We start from the raw sequence: 23,640 nt of genomic DNA, 5'->3' as shown, positions 1-23,640 counted from the left end.
GGAGCAGGCTGTGCCTCGCGGCTCCCCTTCTCTGGCTGGTGGGACTGCAGGACGTGGGGCCACTGTGGGCAATGAACAGGCTGGGGGCCACTTAAATAGGACGCCCTGTCTCCCAGATCCTCTTTGTGGGACAGAGCTGGTATAATTAGCTGACACGCACTGTTCTGTGCTGAGGAAGGTTCTGTGCCACCGCCGCCCAGGGGAGCCAGGCAGCCCTACTTCAGTGCCCGCTTGTCCCAGTGAAGGTGAGCCGCCTCCTGGCAGCGAGTCTCAGCCAGTTTGCTGCCAGTGCTGCTCTGAGAAGCACTGCCCAGTCCAGACAGCCATGTCCTCTCCACTGCTTTGGGGCTGTTGAGCTTGGAGAACTCTGCTGACCCAAAAAAGAGGTTGGGGAGGTGATGCAGGCTGGCACCTGTGGCCAAATTCAGTGCCTGGCTCTGAACAGGCTGCAGAACACCAGCCTAGCCACTGTGATCCAGAACTGTATGGGTGGGCCAGGTGGACCCTTCCCAAACTGCACATCCCAAACTGCATCTGCATTGCCCCTGGAATGCTTTGTAACTGAAAATGTGCAGGAAGTCCTGCCAGGGTAGCTCCAGAAGTGCACACTCCTGGTAGCATGCATCTCCCCAGTTCCCCTGCTGACATTTAGCTCTCTTGTGTTCCCATAGCATTTCATGTCGGGGGAGAGGAAGCCAAGGGCTGCTGTGGTTCACCCTGGTTCACTCCTGCTCAGAGTCCTCTGGTCTCTGACTGTTCGCATGTTGATTGAGCAATGACCACAACAGAGGCACTAAGTGCCCAGCTATTGATTTGTGCCCTGGAGTGTACTGCACATCCACATTCTGATCAGTTGTTTCTCCTGGATTGGCCATGGCAAAAAAAAGATGAGCAGTTGCTATTTGGGAACTCCTACTTTGAGGTTTTGATTTTAGAGTGATCAAATCCAGCCACATTTGCCCTGCTGCAGGGAAGTCGTGTGGCTTCCCCACAACACAGACACTTCTAGCTTCTTTCAGTTCTCTCACAGCGATCAGGGATCGGCTCAGATCCAGCACCCATCAGCTCTGCCAGGGTCCCTGTGCTGTGGGTATGCCGATTCAGTGTGGTGTCTGGGCTCAGGGTTGGTGGGAGATAAGCAGTGCCACTGCCAAAAGCTGCAGCAGACGATGTTGACCATGGCTGGGGCTTTTGTGCATGCTGTCTCCAAGCCCAGAGTGACATAATCAGCAGAAGGAAAGACGAGTGAGAAAGGCATTGTTTTGACATTTTCCAGCCATGCAGGGATGCATGGGGCAGTTTTCCATGATAAGTCACAGAGCATCGTGGCCTTCAGGGACCCTCAGGATAGTGCAAGGAGAGGTCCGTGGTCGTCTCTGCCCTTAGAGGTGCACGCAAGCAGGGTGTGTTGGGTGAGGCTGGTGCAGGCAGGGCCCTTCTGCTCAGTACTGACACAGAGTCACATTTGAGCATGGTTTGTAGTAGCCTGTGATGGGACCCCAGAGCAGAAGGAGCATTAAGAAATGCTAGGTTTTCCCAGCCCCACCAGGCTGTTGTACTGTTGGTGGTTCCCATGACGTGATCTGGCCTTGTGCTGCCCTCAGGATAGGTACGGCTGGAGGGAGAAGGCGTTTCTGTTTGGAAAACCAAAATGATTAGAGACCCAGCCTGAGCACCACTTCAAGGAGGTCTGCAGTGGTCCACAGCACCCGGGTGGTGGGCCAGCCAAGGGGGGCTGCAGCTGCATCCCTGTCCGAGGCTCAGTGCTGTTCCTGGCTCTGAACGAAACGCTCAGGCCCAGCACACATCACCTGGGAATAATGTCATTTTCATGGACATATTTGAGTTGCCAGGACCATTCCTGGTTTTCTCTCTTCCTGCAGATGTGAGAGGATGGCTTTCTGGTGATCTCAACGTGTTTGAGTAGGATAGCTCTGTTTGTCCTAGCCGAGGCACTGCTTCCCCAGGCACCGTGGCATCCTCTGGCACCTTGAACTCAGCTGGCACAGCAGTTTCACACGATCCGCAGTGAGGTGGGAGGAGAATGTCTGAACCTGTGGATTTCAGGAGTGTCATGGAGGAGTGTCAGAAGTAGTCTGTGACTCCTGTTCTCTTTAGTGGTGGGAAAGGGCAAGCCTGGGAAGGAGTCAGTAAGTCCACCCAGGCCTCCCAGACCCCGCTCTGATAGTAACTGGAAGCACGGAAAAAAACCTCTGCTGGCAAAGCAGACAGGGGCCTCCTAGGAGGCTGCAGACCAGCCAGCCAAATGGATTGATGGGGTAGTGCATCATTTCTCGAGAAAATCTGAGATTATCAGGACTTCAGTGAGAAAGAAGACTCAAAGTATCCCACTGCTGAACCAGAGCAGGAGCATGGCGTGCTGTCCCCTGAGCATGAGGACCTCACAAAGACACCTCCTGCACAGGAGCATGGCAGAAAGCTACAAGAGCTGGACACTTCCGTCACTCAACCTAGCAATACCTTAAGCTGTCCAGCTTCATCTCTTCACTGGTGCTGCCCCTCTGTGGGTGTCGGGGCTCTCACCCAGATGCTGCAGGAAGGAGAGGTGATCTGACTTGCTTGATCTCCCATCAGCTTGGACAGAACCTGTCTCATCCTCTTTGGGGCTCCTCATCTCCTTACCCTGCCTTCACATGGCATTAACTTCTTGGTGTTGGATGTTGCAGAGTCAGGTTATACCAGAGGGCTTGATTAGGACCAAGGGTCAGTGGCAGCAGACAGTATGGGCCTTGTGGGATGGGAGACCTCCCTGGGGCAGCACCAGGCTGGGCCGTGGGGTCATCGAGTTGCATTAGGGTCGTACCAGGGTGGAGGGGAAGCTATCTCCACCATTGTGCTTGGTGCATGTGGGTCTTGCTTTTGAGGTGCGACTGCTCTCTCTCTCCTGTGAAAGTCTTTGCCTGCAGCTTGGAGCTCTTTTGGAGGTAGCTGAGTTGGTAGTGGTGTACTCATTGGTGGTCTGGGTTTTAGAAATGATGCAATGCTGGGGAATGGAGATCAGCACTGTGTAGCTTTTGGGAAGGCAAGAGTTTTAGAGCATCTCCTGAGATGTTCCTAGACCCAGCTGATCTGCTTTTTGCCCTGGAGCAAGTTTCTCGCCCAAGAGAAAGGGGCTTGGTTCCATAAGGAGCTACATGGAAAACGAGGACTCAGAGATCCTGACTGGGGACAGCAGAGGCTCGCAGGGGACCAGGGTCATCTCTGCTGTCCTCACTCGGCTGGGAGTTGTGTCTGGACTTTAGCCACTGTCTGGAGGAAGCCTTCAGAGAAGTCTTCACGCACGTTAAGAGCATCACCCAAGACAGATGCATGTGGGCTGCCTGCCCTCAAGCCCCGCCTGCAGCCTCAGGGCTGGGTTGTCTTCTCGGTAGCATGGCCAGGCCTGGCTGCACACACAAGTACTGTGTTGCCCCATTGCTCTCAAGAAATCCCTGCACACTGCAGAAGGACCAGGCTGGGCTTTCCCCTTGCAGTTCTCCCTCAGTCAAAGACACCTTCCTGCCACCAGCAGTCACGTCAGGAAGGAAACAAGGTGGGATCCCCAGGAAATGACATTAGCAGCCTGAGGAACTTGCTGTGCCACTGGGAGCAGATGCCTGGTACCCCAGCGTGACTTAGCAGCAGGAGGGCAGGGGGTTCTGCATCCTCCTTGTGCAGGTGGCTCCAGCCTGACACCAGCCTGACCTGCTCCGAGAGTAGCATGAAGATTCAGTTTGTTTCCTCTGTCTTCAATGAGGGCCCCACTAAACAGATTTTAACTTTGTTAAATGAACATAAAGTAATGGCAATGAGGATAGGAGCCGAACAGCCTGGAGATATCCTGGAGAGACAGATGAGCTCTGTGGAAGGGCCAGGGTGAGGCAGCGGGCCAGTGGGGTGGGCTGGCCTTGCTGGCACCGAACAGATGCAGCTCCATGCTGCTGTGTGCTCCCAGCAGCTCCATGCCTTCAGAGCAATTTCTAAATGGCTGCTGAGCATCACGGTTGGAAGCTCATCTTCCTCTCCTAATTAGTGGATCAGACAGTAATTTGTAATCCTTTTGAATAGGGAGATCTTAGTGTCTAGCACTGGAGCCCGGGGAGGACATGGGAAGGGCAGAAGGGCGCAGAGGTTGCCCCAGCAGACAGGGCCGAGAGGATAAAGCAGAAGGGCTTTCTGCAGCCCCTTCAGCTGCACAAGAATGGCTGTCTCCTGCATCTGTGGTGCAAAACACCTTCCTCCTCCCTCTCCCGAATTTCGGAGCTTTCATTTCTCTCTGCATGAAGCAATTTGCGTGGCAGTCCCAGCAGCAGCTCTGGGAACTCTGGGGACACAGTGCCAAGCAGGAGCAGTGCTATGTGCAGGCGGAGGGGCCGAAGAGTGGTTGGCGCCGTGGGTGGAGGTCACACAGCGCTGACCACCTTATGGGTGGCATTGAGCCACTCCTTTCTCTTGGAGCCTTTAGCATCAGTTTATCTGGGCAAAGCAGATCTACCCTGAATGCATTCACATTTAGAAATGACTTAACACAAGGAGCAGCCACAAAGCAGGGGATGGGCTGAGGGAGCAGTGCGGGTGCAGTGCCTGCAGAGCAGGGGACAGAGCCGTCCCAGGAGCAGAGCAGGGATCTTGCTAGAGGAAAACAGTTCCTGCCAGTGACTTCAAGGAACACCACTTCCCTACTGCATTTCTATAGCCTTTAGAAAAAAGTGTTTATAATAGCACCGATGACTCACTGAGTGCTCTTTACTCACCAGTTAATGACTGAGCAGTGTTCTGAGCTCTGGTTTCCACTTCCAGTGCTCTGAGCGATTCTGGCTTAAATAAACTCAATTCTTCTCTCATATTTCCCGTAATAGGGGAGGGTGATCTGGGGCATTCAGAGAGGGCAGGAGGTGAGCATATGGAGGAAAGCATCTTCTTACCCCACTGTGATGCTGAGGGTCTGCATAAGGGCAAGAGGCAAGAGGAGAAGCAAAGTGGTTTGGCAGGAGGGCTAGGCAGATGTGCTGAGGCTTCAGAAGTCTCACACCCTGGTTTTGGAGCAGCTCTGAATAAAACCATTCTGCATGAAGGGCCAACATCTGCACTGGCACTGGTTGGACAGTGGAGTCAAAACTCCTTACTTTCATGTGCCTGCAGCACATGCAGGTCTGGCTCGTGTGCAGGGCCCCTGGTGTGGCTGCATGGGTTCCTCTCCTGCAGCTGATGCTGAAGTGCATGCAATGGGGGGGGGGCTCAGGAATGGAGGTGGACGGGTGAGCTCTACACTGAAATGGAGAGCCAAAGAAAGGCCCTATGCCTGCAGGTATGCTCCATCCCCACCCAGACTGCCTCCTCAGATGGTTCCTGCCTGTGCTCCAAACTGAACCCAGGATCCGTGCAAGCAACAGATGGGTGCATGGGGCTGGAGAGGCTCTGCACAAGCAGTGCCAGAGGGGTCTCCTGTGTCCAAACCATGTCCCCTTCATGAGGACCAGGGGCACTCTTCTGGAGGTCTGGGAAGAAGGGAGCAGTGTGGGGACCTTGCTGACCCACCCTGGGGAGCAGCTCCAAGGAGCCATTGCCTCTTGCTGAGCATAGCTCCTGAGCAGAGCTCTGCTGGGGCTCTGCCAGATGGGAGCCGGGCTGCCGGGCTTCTGGGGTCAGTCCTCTGCCCGGGCTACCAGGGAGAAGCCATTCCCGCAGATGCAAACTATTTCCAAACTTCTTTTGGCAAAACTTCGTGCTTTGAGCTGCTTCTCCTGCTGTAACAGAGTCCTTCATGGCTGCCCTGCAGCCTCCCCAAGCTGGAAGGTCTCAGCTCTGCTCTGCACACCCACAGAGCCAGTCCTGGGAAGGGAAGGACACGGCTCTCGCATCTGTGGGGCGAAAAAGGGCACTGCCCTGTGCCTGTCCTGAGCCCAGCGGAGCCCCCAGGCACAGCTCTGTGCACATGTGAAGGACAGCGAGCTCACCTCAGACCTTCGTACCAAGAAGGGAACAAACAGAAATATTTATAGGAGAATGAAGTGGATTGAAGAATTCTTTTCAAGATTTTTTTTTTCCCTAGCTTTTCCTTTTTCTCCCTAAGTTTCCAAATCTGGGCCAGAAAGCTGGCTGTTTGCATTTGTCACACATGCACACAGTGTTACATCAACGCATTGTCTTGACATCAAAGGGAAAGCGTGGCATTTTTCTGGCTGTGCAGTCAAGAAAGGACACTGCCTGCTTTTGGGGGAGACGAGGTTATTATCAAAGAGTTAAAGACAGCTCCTGGAAAGGAGAATGAGAAATAAGGACAGAGAGCACAGAACTGGGAATGACAGCAAGGAGATGCAAAAACAAATTTTCTCCTGGCCTTTTCATCTTCCATCTTTATTAAAGCAGGGTGAAAAAGAGCCTCTCACAGCACGCGCTGAGCTGTTATTTTAGAGAGAAGGAATCTCTAAATGTGGTAACAGCAGAGAGCTGGGGGTTTTGTTTGGGAAGGAGGCTAAAGGAAACCTGTCTCCTGCCTTAGTACAACTTTGACATGAACGCTTTCAACTTCCCTGGGGCTCGCATTAAGCTGAGCTCGTGGCTTAGAGGTGGTCTGGGCACCCACACCGAGCTCATGCCTGCACAACCTGACAACCCCTGCAGTGAGGTGAGCAGGTGTGTGAGGTCAAGAGGTGAGCGGCAGGCGCACTCAGCCACAGTGGGAGATGCAGAAAACGTTTCAGTGCTAACACTGCATGCATGTGCAGCCCATGTGCCTGGTGCAACAAACCTGCCGTGCCCCAGGCCCACCTGCCAGCTGGGTACATGCACAGCCTGCCTGTATGAGGCACTGCAGTTGGCAAGAGTGAGGCTCTTGAGGCAGAAGGGGGCACTTCCCAAAGTTCTACGGGAGCCTGCAGCACGGCTGAGCCTTTGGCAGCCAAGGAATGGTGTAGGAGGCAGCAGAGCCACGAGGTACCTGGAAGCGAATCTGTGCAGGCAGTGGCCCGACTGTGCCCAGCTCCTGGGGTTACAGCCTGCTGGGAGTCCCTGAGCGCACCCAGCCTTGCCTGGCTGGAGTGGACAACTGGCTCCTCGCCTGCATGCCCCACACTCACCGAGCCCTCTCCTTGCTAGAGCTGGCCTTCCTGGGCCTGCTGGGTGCCAGGAGGAGCCCACCTGCCTCCTGCCTGCAGCTCAGTGGCAGTGGGGCAAACAAGCCACATTGTTTCCTAAGGGACCCCCCATTCAGCCCTAGGTCTCTGATGCTCTCCACACCAAAGCAGCAATGCTGAACTCCGTCTGCACACACCATGCAGGAATGCAAGCTAACCCATTTCACTGCAAGGTATGAAAAACAGTCAGGAGAAAAGCTTCCAAGCCAAGGATATATCCTGCAGGGGAGCAGGTGTGCCCCAGCACAGCATGCAGCAGGGCCAGCTTCCAGCATTGCTCTGGAGGAGCAGCAAAGCGCATGGATAAGACAAGCACATAAGGCAGGACGTACACATCCCTCCTTCTGGAACCTCTCATCTGCCTCAGAGGAGCCAGGAAGGTGAACAGGCTCCCACTGTCCTTGGGATGCCCAAGGTCACACCTGGGAGCTGGAGCAGATGTCTGCTGCCCTGTGGCTCATGCCCACAATGCTGCAGGGCAATCAGCTGGAAAGATGCTCCATGCACGTGGGCAGTGGGCATGGCAAGGAGTGAAGCCACAGAATTATGACCAGATCGGAGCAGAGGAGGAAATTCTCTCCAGAGAGTCCTCATCCTTGGGTTTTCAGACTTGAGGTGGATGGGGAGGCCGTGTGGGTGAGCAAGGGAGGAGAGCTCAGGTTGTGTAAGCTGCCAGAACAGCATCTTGGTCCTGCACCAGGGTAGCTCCCTGTGGGGCTTCTGCAATGCCCCCAGATATCCTTCCCCAGTCCTCCATGGACAGATTGTGTTTGTTTCAGCTCAGTGCACTCATTAGGGGAAAGTGGAAGAGTCGATCTGATCAAACTTGGAAACACGAAACACAAAAATAAACGTGCTGGGTTCAGCAGATGGAGGAAACAGCCTGGCAAGTCGGGCAAGCCATGACAGTGCCCTGCAGCAAAAGCTCACAGCAGCTGCTTCGCAGCAGCCCCCTCAGCCACATCTTCCCCACACCAGCATGTGCAGCTCTGGCCCAGTGGGGATCCTGGCCATGGCCTGGCGGGCTGTGAATGATGGGGTGTGAGCTGGGGGACAGATCTATGCCCGGTGCTTAGGGATTTCCTCCCCAACTCACAGCTGCATGCTGGGGAAAATGAGGAGGCATGGCTCGTGCCTTTCTTTTCCCCCTTTGGCTGCCCTATTGCTTTGCTCACCCTAGACTCCCTGGCCATGGGCCCACGGCACTGCTGCAGCCCCCAGGCGGCCTGGGATGGGGATTCCAGGGCTGCTCACCTCCCGTTGGTGTTTAGAGAGGTGAGGATTTGCTGGATGCTTCCATCATAAACCTCAGCAGTGTGAACGATTATTCCTGATCTCAAAGGAGTGTGCTGGGAACAGAAATGGATGAACCCATGCTCTATAGTACAGCGGCCAGATGGAACGTTTTATGGGGTATTTACTTTGCAGTGTGATGCTGAAGTACCTCTGGAGTTCAAGCATTGCTGAAGTACATCTCCCCTGTCCTTTCAAGCTCATTAACCCCCAGATCCAGCCAGGTACTTGAAGGGAGCAGTGGTGCCTCTCTCAGGGGACTGCTTTAGAATAAACCCCTCCAGCAGGGCAGAGAAGTGGAAGAGCCTTGCTTTGAGTTCTGCCTTCGTACTTCCCTGTAGATGGTTTAAGGCTCTTTGTAGCACGAGCAGCCCTTCTGGCAGTGTTCCTGCGAGCCCCCAGCACTGGGGGTGCCTTCACGCCCAGATCTCAGCCAGCAGGAGGGGACCTGCTTCTGCTAGAGGCAGCTCTGATCTCACCTTGGTTATTCCCATGCATTTTGCTCCTTAAGTTTGGAGCTGCCTGACTCACAGAGCTCCTCCAAGCGCAGTGAGAGCTGCTTGTGCCTGAATCTTCTCATTACTTAAATCTCTAATGGGTTTTGTCCCTGAGTGGGGGGTTGCCCTGTGATTAGGGATGATGAATGTAAGGCCCTCAGTGGGCTCATGGAGATCTGCCTGGGAGTGGAGGCACTGGCTGCACCAGCACGAGTTCAGCACAAGTTCCCGCTGTGCAGGTCCTGCTGGATTTGCATGCTGGAGGACTGAGCTCCAGCATTATTATTCCAGCATGGATTTTTAGTCCTTTTTGGCAGATGTCAGCAATTCACAGGGTATAGCTCCTGGCCATAGTGGTCCCAGCAGCTCTACTCGTTGGCTAGATCTGGTAGTTCTCTGTTGAGTACATCCTGCTGCCCAGAGTGTGCTGTTGATGAACCAGAGTGTTTTTCAGGGAATGGTGCTGCACAGATTGAGCACATTCTTAATCAGAACTCCCATCCCTCTGAGATGGATGCCTTTGAGGCTGCTCTGGCTCCCAACCTGATTGTATGCTGAATAAAGAGGTTAATATTCTCAGAGCTGGGAGACGCAAACTCCATTCCTGGGTCTTCTGTTGGTCCCCTGTTGTGATCTCTTGGGCAAGTTGTTACCCCCCTGTGCATCACGGTACCTTGCTGCAAGACAGATATAGGGCTCATGAGATGCACTGGGGAGGGACTTTTTACTAGACATATAGTGGTGGGAGCTGTAGAATGGTGAGCATTTACAGCAGGGGTGTACCATCCATCTTTGTAGAGTTGTGGAGCAGCCTTGTGCCACTGATCCCCAGCTACTGGGAAGTGATGGGGCTGGGATGAATCCGTCTTCTTGAGCTTCTCTGGGAAACCCCTTCCTATCTGGAAAATGCTTCTGGGTTTGAGACTCCCTCAGGGGCATGCAGATACTTGAGGTTGTCCAGAACACTGGAGTAAACTGGCTTTTGAAGAAAACCAAGGCTGCAGGGCAGATCTGTGCTTTGCGCTGCAGCAGGTGGCCTGCTTGGGATAGGACAGTCACATCTGCTCACATCCCAGCTGCTTATAGAACTGGTGGAGAACGGAATGCCTTGGGAAGCAGCAGACAGCAGTGCTCTGGTTAGTGCTTCGTACTGAGAGAAGAAGAATTGAAATCTCTTGGGCACTGTCTTGGTCCTGGCAAAAGCAGAGGTGGAGCGTGGGGAGACTTTCCTTGGGCTGTGCTGGGAGGCTGCAAAGGTGGAGTGAAGGCGGCTGAATGCCAGATGGGGAGGCTGCTGCAGCAGTTTGATGGCCTGGGGGCAAATAACTGCGGTGGTGAAGCGAGGATGTAGAAAGTGACAGGAGAGGGATGCTGGGGGAGATGGAACTGTGACCTTCCTGTCTGTACCACTGTGGCAAGAACCCTCTGCTCTGTGCTTAGCAAGTCTGTTGGCCTGCAGCAGCCGTGGGGCAGCAGCTCCACTCCCCCCCACAATGGTGGGATTTCTTTCAAGGCTCCCAAGCAATCTGCCTGCTGGCCACAGCTCCTCTTTGCAGGGATGGCCCATTTCTGCTGGCTCCTGGAGCAAAGAGATGACTTCCGAATTCTCTCCTGCCTTACAAACGCAATTTGGTTTTGCTTTTTTTTCATTGAAATGTCTTTCTCTCCCCTTCCCAAGAAAGGGAATTGCAACTAGCAGATCAGCAGCAATTAGCAAAGCAAACTGCTGTAATGACTCTGTAGTGTGCTGTGTACAGCCTCTCTGAATCCCCTCAAGAAGCACGTGCCAAGTCTTTGGGGATTTCTGCTTTGGGGAGGCAGGGCCAGGATGTGGCCCCACACAAGAGGAGATACTCAGCAGGGGCTGTTCTGGGCAGGCAGCTCACTGCCTCCAGAGAGCCTGGTCTCTGTGCTTGGAGCAGACCTCTTTGATTGCAGCACCGGAGATGAAGAACCAGGTGTGGGCTGCAGGACCAGTGCTGGTTGCAGGGTCTCTCAACAAGGCTAGGTAAAGTGTAGCTCAGCAGCCAGCTGTGCCTCCTGAGCTGCAATAGGTCCTGCAAGTGCCTGTGGCTGCCCAGGCTTTGTCAGTATTTGATCTCAGTTCTCCTTGTCTCGCTGCTGTTCAAGAGTACATCCAGGAAAGCGCTGAACTCAGGTACTGCTTTCCCATCCATCACTGATGATTCTCTTTTCATTTGCTTTTTGGGCTTCACCTTTTTAATCCAGCTGTCTCCTGCCTTACAAATGTTCTTTCCTCAATTACTTACACCCAGCTGCAGCACTCAGCTGGAGCTTCACAAACTGAATTCACGAGAACCTGCAGCAGGAGGACCCCTCTGCCCCATGGGTGTCAGCCCTGGGTGCCATCAGGGTTGCCCTAGCACAAGGGGCGCCTTCACCCTGCACTTCCACTGCTGATCATGTCACAGGTGGCTTCTTCTGCCCATCTGTGTCCTGCAGAGAGTTGGGTGCTGATTGCCCACCTCTGCCTTCATATAGGCTGCTGTTTTTTTATTCCTTCTCTCTGAACTGGTGCAGATGCAGGGTTATGTTTCAAAGCTAAAGGAAGAAAAGGTGCTTTGCTTTCACCAAAGGAGGAGCAAGGTAGAAAGCAAATAGCTTGTGTGTTCTGCTTTAGCAGCTGTCAAGGTCCTATCTGGTCCACACAACATGTGCTGGTGTTTGGAAGCCACTCAGGTGACGGTGACTCTGGATATGAATGCCTCTGAAGAAGAGAAGGCAGAAAAAGTCTCCTTTCTGGAATGAGGGACTGTGGGCAGAGATCCTCCCCACTTCATGATCTCCTGATAGGGACAGTGCCATCCTTTTTCCCACTTGGCATTTCAGGATCCAGGCATGAAATATGGGCTCTAGGAGCAACCCTCTCTCCTGCGGCCTGCCCTCTGTAGTGCTCCTCCATCTCACGCACTGAGGGGGCTGCAGGCATGGGGAGACAGGTCTTGCTTGAAAGCATATGATGAGCTGCCCTCGGGTGCCAGAGGAACCCCGTAGGTAATTCTGCCGTGCTACTTCCTAGGCAAGGGACCAGTTCGTACCATTTCTGCACCAAGGCTGCCTTATCTCCCCTTCTTAATACTCTTATCTTGAAGGCTCCCTCAGATTAAAGCCCAAGCAGTCAGTCCCCTCCTTGGATTTAATGCAATGCAGTTTTCTTGCACTAATCCGATCAGAGTATAAGCTGCTCTTTTCATAGTGTACGGGGAGGACAGATGTGCATGTCACTGGTACGGTGAGCTGGGCTGACAGAAAGCAGCAGGAGGGTGCCCTGCTCTTTGCCTTGGTGGCACATGTGGCTGTTTTCATGGCTTGAACTCCATCTCTCCTGTAGACGGTTTTGAAATGTCTGAGCGCACCAGCAGCCTTAAAGGAAGAAGGGTTGCTTTGGAGTGGGGTTGTGGAGTCTGTTGACTTTCTCAGACACGCTGATAAAGCTGACGTCCAACCTTTGGTCTCTGGCAGCCATGGAGACCCTGGAGTCGGGGTAATGGTGCTGGCCATTTCAGTAAAACCCTGAGGGTTCACACCTCAGAGCAAGGGCTCAGGTGACAAATGAGAACTTGACCTCAACAGTAGGACTGCCTTGGTGGGCTGTTTTTTCTCAGTGAGTTCACGAGTCCATGGCCATGCTTGGAGCAAGGCTGGAGAAGTTAGAGATGGGCTCCCATCCCTGCCATGTTTCTTCCTTGCCTCTGCTTTTTGCTCTGCTGAAGGACCAGGAGCTGAGATCATTCCTCTGCCTGGGGAGCGACCTGTGAGTGCTCTCCCAGCCCATCCTTGAGTGCCCTGTGGGTCGTGTCTGCTGAGTGTGCTCCCAGGAAAGGCAGGGGTGCATGGGGAAGCTGGGAAGGGATGGAGAGGAGTGTGTGGCTGTAAGTGTGCACTGAACCTGAAAAGTGGTGATGCATCTTTGGTCTGAGAAGTGTCTTAGCTGGGTGCTTCCCTCTCCTTGTGGGCCTGAAGAGACCCAGGGTGTGGGAAAGGGGGGAGGGTGATTCTCTTGCAGTGGGGAAGGAACAGTGGATAACTCCAGTCTTTTGACCCTCCTCAGCCCAAGGAGAGTGGTGGGCACGGTCTCACATCTGCCACCCAGCTCTTCCAGCTGTGCAGCCAGTGCATGGACCAGCAACGTCCCCCAGATCACGCCTGACAGCATCCTGGCAGAAGAGGCACCTCGGAGAGCAGCGTTCAGACTGTGAGTGCTCTGGGAACCACGGGCAAGGCAGAACCCTGTGGTCAGGGTCTCATTCCGCAGATGTCCTTGGGGTGAAAGGCAAAAGGAGCTTGTGGGTCTGGGGAAGCTGTGGAGTTCTCTTTGCTCGTGTTGCGGGTGCCCTATGAGGAAAGAGGAGAGCCTGGGCACAAGGCAGCAGGGATAGAGGAAGGTTGCTGCTGGCAGGGTAAGGGGGCACCTGGGTACAATCCGACATGCAAGGTGCTGGTGTGGCCTCAGTGGCTGGGGGAAACAGATGGCCTGAGCAGATGGGTGGCTCAAGGACTCTGGTTGGTGTGCTGGAGCAAGGAGAGCCGCAATGGAATCTGCTCAGGCAGAGAAGGAAGCTGCTGCAAGGAAAGACTGAGGCTGCCTCCAAGGACTGCCTTGACACGTGGAAGGTGCTCTGCACATCTGCGCATTTGCATTGCTGCAAAGCACCGTTTCACATTTTCTGAGCGAGATTGTCCAATTCTGCAGCCCTCCCTGTGGGAGAGCCTATATTTCTCCCCTAAGGAGAAAGATGAACTTGTGCCGAGGACAGGGCTCTGGATTCAAGGAATGTTTTTGCAGCTGCTAAGGTCCATTGGGAAGGAAGCTGTTCTGAAAGTAGCAGACACTTGAGAAATAGTAAATAGACAGGGTAGTCCTATGGAGGATTAATCACGTGCCTCCCCTGCATCAGGAGCAATCTGCTGCTGCATCCTGGGATGTGACACCAGCTCCAGCAGCAGCTCGGTATTCAAAAGGTCTTAATTTGGTCTCCCAAAGGAAGGTGGCCATAAAATCCAGTAATCATCATGATAGCAGATCTTTTTGCCCATCATCTAGGCCAGTAAAGTAGTGTCTTTGTAGCCTTCTGGGATCATTCAGAAAGAAGAGGCGTGTGATTTCCTGCAGGCTTAAATTGAGGGTACGTGGAGATTTCTGTTTCGTATCAGGTTTTTGACTGGCACTGCAGAGACCTCAGGGAGTTTTGAGGGTGAGGTTGGGCACGTGTACCTGAGGGATGGATTGTGCACCCAATAAGGCTGCTGTGTTGGGCTGAGGAACAGATCATGCACAGCCTTATTCCTTTCTGTGCAGCAGAAAAGACCATCTGAAAAATTCCTACTGCATAGCACAAGCACAAACAAAACCCATCCAACAAAGCAAGCGTGTAGCAATGACTGAGACACAGCAATGGGTCTGATCAACGCTTTTAAATATCTAACGGCAGGAATCAAGTGGGATGGGACCAGGCTCTTTTCAGTGGGGTACAGCAATAGGACAAGGGGCAATGGACACAAACTGGAACACAGGAAGTTCTGTCTGAACACGAGGAAGAACTTCTCTGCAGTGAGAGTGCCCGAGCCCTGGCACAGGCTGTGCAGAGAGATATCCAAACCCACCTGGATGCCTTCCTGTGCGACCTGCTCTGGGGAACCTGCTTTAGGGTTTGGGGCTGGGGGACTTCCAGAGGTCCCTTCCAACCCCTACGATTCTGTGATTCTCTGAATTGCCAGGGGAACACCAAGGAAGTAAGAAAGGCAAGTCTACAGTAGAGACCTGAGAGCAAATAGTCACAGTTCTTATGGGTCACAGAGGCAGATGGGTTGATGGGGGAAGAATGACATCCTCAAGGTAGGAGAAAACTCTGGGATTGCCTCTAGGCGCTGGGAGTCCTCCACACTGGGCACATGGCTGGGACTGCCTCTCTGCCATGGCACAGTGGCAGCATTGGCCCTGGTCCCTGGCAGGAGGAGTTCTGTTCAATGGGAGCAGGGCCTTTCCTGCTTCCAAACCTCCTGGTAATCACCTATCTACCACTTTCCCTTAATTGCTGTTGCTTGATTTCTCCCCGGGTTCTCTTTTATTTATGTAGGTGACACGTTTTGTTCAAAGCACTTAATTACCTCTTGGGATGCATTTCATTTATTCATTAAGGTAGAAATTGGAGTTGTTGGGTTTGCTTTATTTTGCTATTTTTTCCTTCTTTTTATCTCTCCTCAGTACTGGAAGGAGAGGGATTAAAAAGTCCATATACATCCAGCCCATCTCCTGGCCCCAGACAGTCCTATTGCTCTGGCACTAAGGAGCAGCAATGGGAGTAATATTTCTCCCAGGAGGCTGATGGCATGCTGTGGCTCCTCAGAACCTGGGAGGCAAATGACTGGTGCCAAAAGCACTGCTGGGAGCTGCTGGAGGCACAGGCCAGGTGACAGGTGTTCCAACGCAGGGCATTGCTGAAGGAGGAGCTGTCAGCTGTGGCCACCATTCACTGGTCACTGCAGTCATGCCTGGCAGGCTAGAGAAGCAGCATCATTATCAGAGACAGGGCCATCTCCTCCTCTCTGACCTGGGCATGAGAGAGGATGGAAGCCCCGGAGTTTTGCTCTAGGGTGGGGACGAAGGATGTGTGCACAGGGTGTACTCCTGCCCTGCCTGGGTGACTGAAAGATGTTTACTATGGCATTTTCCCTTACCAAGAGCCTGCAAAAATGCTCCACACCTTCTACACTTGCTTGCTCAGCAAGGACACGAGGCATTGCTGGATGGCTCAAAGCCATTTCCAGCTCCTGTCATAAAGCCATGTCTACCTCTGCTCCCTGGCTCCATGGAACAGGCAGAGCATTGTGGACTGCTGGATGCAGCAGTGATCTTGGGGCAGCCTGACTCTGGGCACTGCTGTGTTGGCTTCCTTTGTGCTTTATGGTGTGATCAAGCAGAAGCTGTGCACCAAGGGTGGTGGTTTGGTGGTGCTCAGAAGGATGGAGCAGTCAGCATTTCTCTCTTGCTAGAGTTGCCCTTCCCACAGGGAAGGACACATGGCAGAGGCACACAGCACAGTGTGGCATGCACAGTGCTCCATTGGTACAGCCACCTCTGGGTGCCTCTGTCCTCACGTGTTGTATGGCAATGGAAACAAAGGCCCAGCCTCTCCTTGCACATCTCCCTGGCACACAAGCGTTCCCATCAAGCCAGTTGTGTTTGCAGTTCCTTTTTTTCTGCTACTTGTGCACAAGCCAGATCAGGTATGTGCCCACTGCCAGCCCATCTTCCTTTCTGTCTCCCTGAAGATGGAGTCACAGAGCTGGACCTGGAGCTGCTCTTCTTCCTCTGCTCTTTCTGCCAAGGAGGCCAAACCCCTCGTTGCACCGGTCTGGGAGCAGAAGTGGTCTGGGAGCAGATGAGTCCTTCTGCTGTACTTTTGTCATGGCTTAAGCAAGGACTTTCTTGCAATTCTGCTCTGATTGCTCACATTCCATTTCTTTAGAAAAGAGTTTTCTGCTTTTATGGTTCTTTCAGAAAGTACCAGAAAATGCACATGTTAAGGCCTTTGTCTTGCCATGTTTCACTACAGCTCTTTTCTCACCCTACATTTGAGGTTCCATGCAGGGAATTTTGAACCAAAACAGCTCCTGCCATTGGGGACATGGCAGTGGCTGCACTGTGACCCTCTGTTATTGATTGTGAGAAAAAATGACTTATATTAATTGAAAGGGAAAAGTATTGCACTACAAACCTCCATCCCTTTGCTGCCTCATGTGTGTGCACAGAGGCCCCTGGGACAGTTGCTGTCTGTTCTGCTCAATTGCACACATCACTCCTTGCTCTCCCTTTGGATCTGGAGGTGCTAACACAGCCAGGCTGCACGAGGTGGCACGTCTGCCGTGCAGCGTGTGAGGCCGGAAAGAGCTGCTGGTCTGCAGGGAAAGCCATGCAGAGCCATTGTACGTTGTGGGGAGAATCTGAAATTAAAAACTAAGAAGTAAGACTGATTAAGATCCTAGAGCATTGAGAAGAGGCAGCTTCCTACTGCTAATGGCCTTTTTTAGTATCTTCAAGAAAAGTTTAATCTGAGCCTCCGGCTTCGCTTGTTGGCACACACACCATACAGAGCCCACAAATGAGAGCAGGATTGGCCTAAGCCTTGGTCAACACCAGTCTGTCTGGAAGGGAGGGCCTAAGGGGTCTGCAGTCTTGCTTTCTTAAATGCAGTAGAAGGCAGGTGAAGGAGGGCAGGATAGTGAGCTTTTGCATTGTTGAGCCCAACACCTGCTTCATACTCGCCAGGTTTCCTCTTGAGAAAGAAATGTGTCCCTGAGCACCCGTGGCCAAGGACTCATCCTTTCCAAAGGGCTGGCACGGGCTGGAGCAGTGGTGTTTCTCAGGTGGTGAGGGTTCGCTGGAGAGAAGTCCTCTGAGCTGATGTTTAGCCTGAAGAAATGTTGTAAGACAAGGCAAATAAATGAGGCCATGAAAACTAACTCCTGACTTGCAGACTCAAGCTTGAAGTGGGAATGTTTTGGGCTGCCCGGAAAGTCAGCTTCTACATTTAAACATTAAGAGTCTTCGAGATTGTAGAGCAAAGAAAGGCGATGGCAGAGCCTTTATTTGAGAAATAGGTGCTATAGGAAAAGATATCAAAGAGAAATTAACTCACCCCTGCCGGTAACAGTTTGGAGAGAGGGGTGAGCTGAGGAATACAGCCTGCGTACTGACTGGGCTGGAGAAGGCAGGGGGAAGGGGGACCCACACAGACGAGGTTTGCACACGCGCTCTCAGAAGCGTCGGGAGACGGGATGCCCCCAGGCCAGGCGCTCGCTGCCCATGTATCTGTTCAAGCTGTGACCTTGGAATTCCACTACAGAGATTGTCCTGTTTTTCACACTCTGAAGGCCACTGGTGGAGACTCCTTCTGGGAACTTGCTAACTTAAAGACTTGTCAAAGCAAAGCTTGGTGACTGACTTTTTACACGGGCAGATGGTGACAGGACAAGGGGGAATGGCTTTAAACTAAAAAAGGGGAGATTTAGGCCAGATGCGAGGAGGAAGTTCTCTACACAGAGGCGCTGCGGCCCGGCACTGCTGCCCAGAGCTGCAGGCGCCCGAGGCGACAGCTGGGCGCTCAGCAGCCTGAGCTGGGGAGCAGCCTGGACAGCAGGGTGAGGCAGGGGGGCCCTTCTGTCTGAGCCGTGCTGGGTCTATGAGTGTTGCCACAGCCCACGTGTGATCAGTGTGGTGTCCTCCAGCAGTGCTGAGTCCTCTCCTCTGCACATCCCACCTTCCTGTTCGTCCAGAAGTAGAGCACACTTTCTTCTTTGTAAAGAAATGCAGACACTTCCTGCAGCTAATATGCGAGGATCCTAATAATTGCTTGGCTGTCTTGCTTGATAACCAGCATCCAGACAGCTAATCAATTTGAGATGTGTGCAGAGGAAAAAAATACAAGACAGATGGACATGCAGACCATGGGTGAGTGAGTGGTTTGTTTTTATAAGGACAAACAAAATTCTGAGTGGTGAAGAGGTATCTGGCTGTGGTGAGAGGGAATGGAGTGGACAGGCAGATCTGTACCACTTGGGCAATGGCAGATGGTTTGGGCACATCCTGCACCTGCACATCCTGGCTGTGCTTCTTCTCAGAAGCCTTGGTGCACAAATCCAGGACCTCATCTTTCCTCGTTAGAAGGTCCATGGTTCTCTGTAGAAAGCCACCTGCACATTTACTGAATCTCAGTGCCATAGTGCCGCTGAATTCCCCAAAGGCTTGTCACCTGCAAAGAGTCTGCAGATACTTTTCCCTGAATTTCCAAGCTTTCAGTCCCTCAGCACCTGTGTTAAGGAGTACAAAACCAACTTCTCTCTGCTTGGATATTGGTGGCATGTATTGAGTCAGCTGGCTCTCCAAAACTAGGCAGCGGAGGAATTTATGCACTAGCAAGCACAAGGGATTTTTTTTTGCTGTGGATTCCCTAGAAATCTTTATGGACAAGTAGTGCTATATGCCCAGCCTGAGAACTTCCTTTTGAAAGTAACTGTTGGAAATGATCACTTCCATGCATTTCTGGGTAAGGACCGTGGATCTGTTCTCTGTTATTCTCTGTAAACCTCTTCAGTTTGCAGCATACAATCCTTCACTGGGAGAGGAGTACCCATAGTCCTGGGACTTAGGGCACAGCCTGTCATACAGACCAGCCAGAAATGAACAGCTTGCCCAACTTCACATGCCAAAGGGCAGAAAGGAAAGCTGGTCCTGAGTCCAGCTTTCTCCCAGCCTGGGACCTCCAGGTGCTCTGGCAGAGGGGCTGCACACTACCTGTACATCTGTATGGCATCACCCTATCCAGAAGCTATCTGAGCCAGGCTGCCTAAGGGTTGCAGCCAAGCACCGTGAGCACTTGGCCATGTAACTCCCACCATTTCTCACAGCTCTTATTCTGCTGCCAGCCAGCCTCTGCAGACCTGGAAGCCTTTCCCTCTGTCTTCTCCTCTCTTCCTCCAGCTTTCCAGGTTTGAAGAAAGAGCCCAAACACGGCAGTGAGCACCTGAGGATGGGAAAATGGGATGGGTAGCTCCTGCTCACAAGAGAAAAGTGCCCATGATATCCCAGACCCCTTTGCTCTCCATTGTGGTTGTTTTCCTTCCAAGCAGCACTGCAGCACTTAAATAAGCAGGGATTTGCAATGCAGAGAAAAACCTCCCACCTGCCACTCAGCAGCGTGTGGGCTGAGCAGAGCCGGGAGCAGCTGCGCCACTTTGCTTTATCTGCTTGAGCTCGACAGTCCTCCTGCCCATACCCTCCAGGCTTGGCCACTTTACAGCAATTTCTCGGTCAGTTTGTGGCTCTGGAAACTGCAGGTGGACTTATGACAGTCTTACTGCAGCCCTCTGACGTAGCGTGCCTTGGAGATTGGAGTGTTGCCTGTGGACCATCGAGATGATGCCCTCAGGTTTGGGCCTGCTACTTCCTTGCAACATGCCTTATTTTCCCAGTCTCTTGAACAGAGACAGTACTGCTGGCTACGCCCTGTGCTTGGAGTCTTGGGCATGAAAAATGCTGTAGAGGGGATAAAAGCAGATAAAAGACCATAAATTTTTTGTCTGTGATCCAGCAGATCAGTGTGTTAGCAGAGGAAGTAAGGGGATCCTTTGGTAATGGGGCATTGCAGAGGGAGCCTAGAGGGACTACAGGTTAGTCCAGCACCAGAAATAAGGATTCTACTCCTGGTTCTCTCAGGACTGAGCCTTTCTTGCTGAGAAAATGAGGATGGCTGGTGGAAGCTGGTTTTGAAGGATCAGTGTGTGCTTGGTCATGGCTGTCCCCCACTCTAGACTGGCAGAGTTTTAAGCAGGCCAGGTGTGACAGGGCCTCAGCCCCAGACCTGGAAAGCCATTGCATTATATCCCCTTCAGTGTTACCTACAGAGAGAAGGGAGCTCCCTGCCAGGCACTGGAACATTATCTGTGCGCTTTTCAGTCTCTCAGTTGGGCAAGGAAGGTTTGGGGGATCCCAAGATCGTCCTGTGATAATGGACGGCACGCTGCTGCTACTTTGCTCTTTGGGCTGCTGATCCTGCTTCCATCCTGGAAAAGTGGGCACGGTGTCTTACATTACTTTACCCAAAACTGAGGGGAACCTCAGGTAGGATGCTGTTGTTGCTTGGCTCAGGGTGCCCATGAGCCCAGGTGGGAGAGCCATCTCTACTCCACTGCTGACTTATGAGCCCCAGCACCCAACCCCTTTTCTCCTCCCAGCCCCATTTTCACCTCACCTGTCTGAATCCCACCTCTGGGCACTGGGAAGCCCATTCCCAAGCAGTAACACTGTTGCCTTGAAGAGTCAGGATGTGGCCCTCAGTCCCTTGTGGTCCAAGCAGCTGGGGCACTGGGAAGGGGGAAGCTGAAAACCCCTGCCAAGAGCTTCAGGGATGTGGGGGCCGGGCACAGCAGAGCCAGCAAGGTCCAATTTGAGGAAAGCAAAGACTGACAGAGACGTGGCTCCTCCTTGAGAGGCTTTACCATGGTCAGGCAGATGCTACAAAGAGGGGATAATCTGAGATTTGCTTTTCATTGGAGCAAAAGAGAGAAGCATGGGTTAGAGTTGCTCTGGTTTGCAAGAGACCCCAAGCCTTTTGAGAGCTGAGATCACCTGGAACCTCACTGGCGGGAGGTGTTTTCTTGCTTGGAGCACAACTGTCAATGGAAAAGTCTCAGTAGAGACTTCAGCACTCAGAAACACTGTGGGCTGGGACATTTTGGGGAAGATTTTTAGCTGCAGCAAAGAAATTTGGCAGCTTGGAAGCAATCTAATCATCCTCCTCCCATATGTTTGGTTCTATTTAAAAGGGAGCATGTACCCAATTCCTTCCGACCAGCCCGGTGACATTTCTAGTGTGCGCTTGGAAATAAATTTGGCATCTGCTGTCAGAATTTCAGATTGAGCCCAGTACGGCTAATTTGGGCTCTGAATGCCTTTGCCTCTGCAGAGCACCTTTCCATGCTGACAGATTCTAAATGCAGCAGTGTCAGGGGTTCCTTCCTGCCACCAGTACTGGGCAGGCACTAGCCAGGCTTCACGGGCAAATAGGACAAGTTCCATCTCCAGGAAGGAGGTCAGCATTGGCAGCACAGTCCTGCTTCAGGAAAAAACAGTCCCTATAGCCACTAGAATCAGCATCTCTGCCTTGGAGGTCTCCTGACTGCAGAGCAAACTCCCAGCCTGGAGCTCTCTCCTTATGGGGGACTGTTCCCATCCTGCAGATGTATCTCTGCTCTCTCCAGGCCAGGTGAGCTTTGCTCTTCATGTCCTGCTCTTTTCCTTCCTGCTTGCAGCTGCTTGCTGCTCACAAGGGAGCCTATGCCTCTGGGCTGGGATACACAATTCACAAACATCACCAGTGGTGACAGTAAGGGACAGTGCTACATGGGTGCTACTGGGAACACTGCATACAAGGCATCTCAAGTTCAGGTAGCTGGGCTTTATCTTCAAAGGAAAGCAAGTGCCATGTCTCCAGCCGGGAGCTGTTCCCTCCTCTTGCACAAAATCTCCATTCAGTGCTCCCCTTGATCTCTCTGGCCCTGCTCTGCCCTCAGCTCTGTGGGCTGATTGTGCACAGAGGTGTGAGCACACAGCCACACGGTCAAGGTGACATTGTTCCTCCCTTGCTCTTTCTTCCAGCCAGGTTTACTGTCCCCCAGTGCTGCAAAAGTACATTGGGGTGAGGTTGGAAGAGTAGAGTTGAAAGCATATGGTCGGATTAATGGTTTTTCTCTGCCTCCTAGCTATACATGTGTTCTTTCCTTGCTTATGCCATTAGCTTTGTTAGCACCACTGGAGTGGTGGATTAAATCCAGTGAGCTGTGCAGTGAACCTCATTGCTTGAGTCAGTTCTAAAGATTATGACAAATTATGTAGATCAGAAGAATCAGACAGCAATCCTGGCATGGACATGGATCTTGGGAGGATGGTGACAGGGCTGTAGCTTCACCATGTGGGAGGTTTGCTGTCATCTAATCGTATGTTCAAATAGACCTTCCTGGCCACGGCTCTGCAGATGTCTGCCTGCCTTCACAACTCTCTTCTCCATACTCAACCACACGATCTGGGTTAGACCTGGAGACAGAAAGGGGCAGGATGTGTTGTGATTAGCACTCAGCTGGCAGAGGGTCCTGGAGCCATGGAAGGAGTGAAGGGAAGATAGAAAATGGGCAGATCTCAGCAGGTATCAGGTAGGAAGTGGGACTTGATGTTTCCTTCTGTCCAGGCTGAGCGATGAAGGACTGTGGGGACGTGTGGGTGCGAGCTGCACTCCTGTTCCCCACTGTGCAGGGCTGTGGTAGGGCAGACATGCAGGATGTTCTTCACTGGACTCTCTCCTTGACCCTGTTTGCTCTGCAGTGATATGCAGTGACAATGGCACTGGCCAAAGCTCAGAATATGGTGGCAGTCTCTACTGACCCTTGGACAGGAGCCAGCATTCCCCCGCAAGTAGCCTTGATGTGTTCAGGTAGAAGAACGCCAGGAGATACGTAACGAGTGCCAATGTGCCTAAGCTAGCGTGGGCTGGAATGGGGAAGATTCTGCTCTTGGCCAGCTTTGTGTTCCCCAAGCTGTTCCAGCCTTGTGAGCTGTGGCCTCTGCCGTGCACACCAAAGCCTTTGTCTGAGCTGTGCCTCAGGACAGACTTGAGGGCTTGAGAACAGGTTTAAAATTTACTGACAGGGAGATACCTGGGCAGAGCCCTGTCCTGTCCCTGCACACTGCCTGGACAAAGGACTTTGTCTACACCTTTGTCTCCCTGGAAGGGCTCCTCTGCTGCCTTCACCCTTCCTCAGTTCCAGCATCTGTCTTCTGCAGTCAGAGATGATGCATTTCTGTCCCCACTGTAGTAAAGGTGAAACAATTCCAAGTATCTTGCTGTTGTATAGATCTACTTCACGACCACCATGTGTCCCCTGCCTGGAGCCTTCCCTGCCCTCTTCACCCTGTGCCTGCTTCACTGTGACCGCACAGCCTGCCAGAGACAGTGCTCCAGCAGCATGGTGGCAGCCATGGTCCTCAGAACCAGCCGGGCAGCAGGAGGGACTGCCATCACCTGTGGTCAACACCTCTCTTCTCTTTCAGTTTAACTGAAAGAGCTAAAATCAAAGTTCTGGGATGTGTGTTAAAAGAAAGCAGTGTTGCTATGGATAATGAGTTGTGGAAGGTTTTGTGG

General features: G+C 52.7%; 1 protein-coding gene across 4 annotated transcripts in view; it reads left to right on the top strand.

Moving 5' to 3' along the window:
- Positions 1 to 23,640, top strand: part of DLGAP4 (DLG associated protein 4) — a 155,006-nt gene that overhangs the window by 9,415 nt on the left and 121,951 nt on the right. For all 4 annotated transcript variants that reach the window (XM_052683688.1, XM_052683687.1, XM_052683689.1 and 1 more), the window contains exon 2: positions 12,999 to 13,142. The gene's annotated coding sequence lies outside the window, so the exon portion shown is untranslated. The remainder of the gene's footprint in view (positions 1 to 12,998; positions 13,143 to 23,640) is intronic.

Source organism: Tympanuchus pallidicinctus, unplaced genomic scaffold, assembly GCF_026119805.1.
Source record: "Tympanuchus pallidicinctus isolate F22 unplaced genomic scaffold, pur_lepc_1.0 scaffold20, whole genome shotgun sequence".
Lineage (NCBI taxonomy): Eukaryota > Metazoa > Chordata > Aves > Galliformes > Phasianidae > Tympanuchus > Tympanuchus pallidicinctus.
Note: the sequence above shows the minus strand (reverse complement) of the source record. Positions and strands in the feature narration are given on the sequence as shown.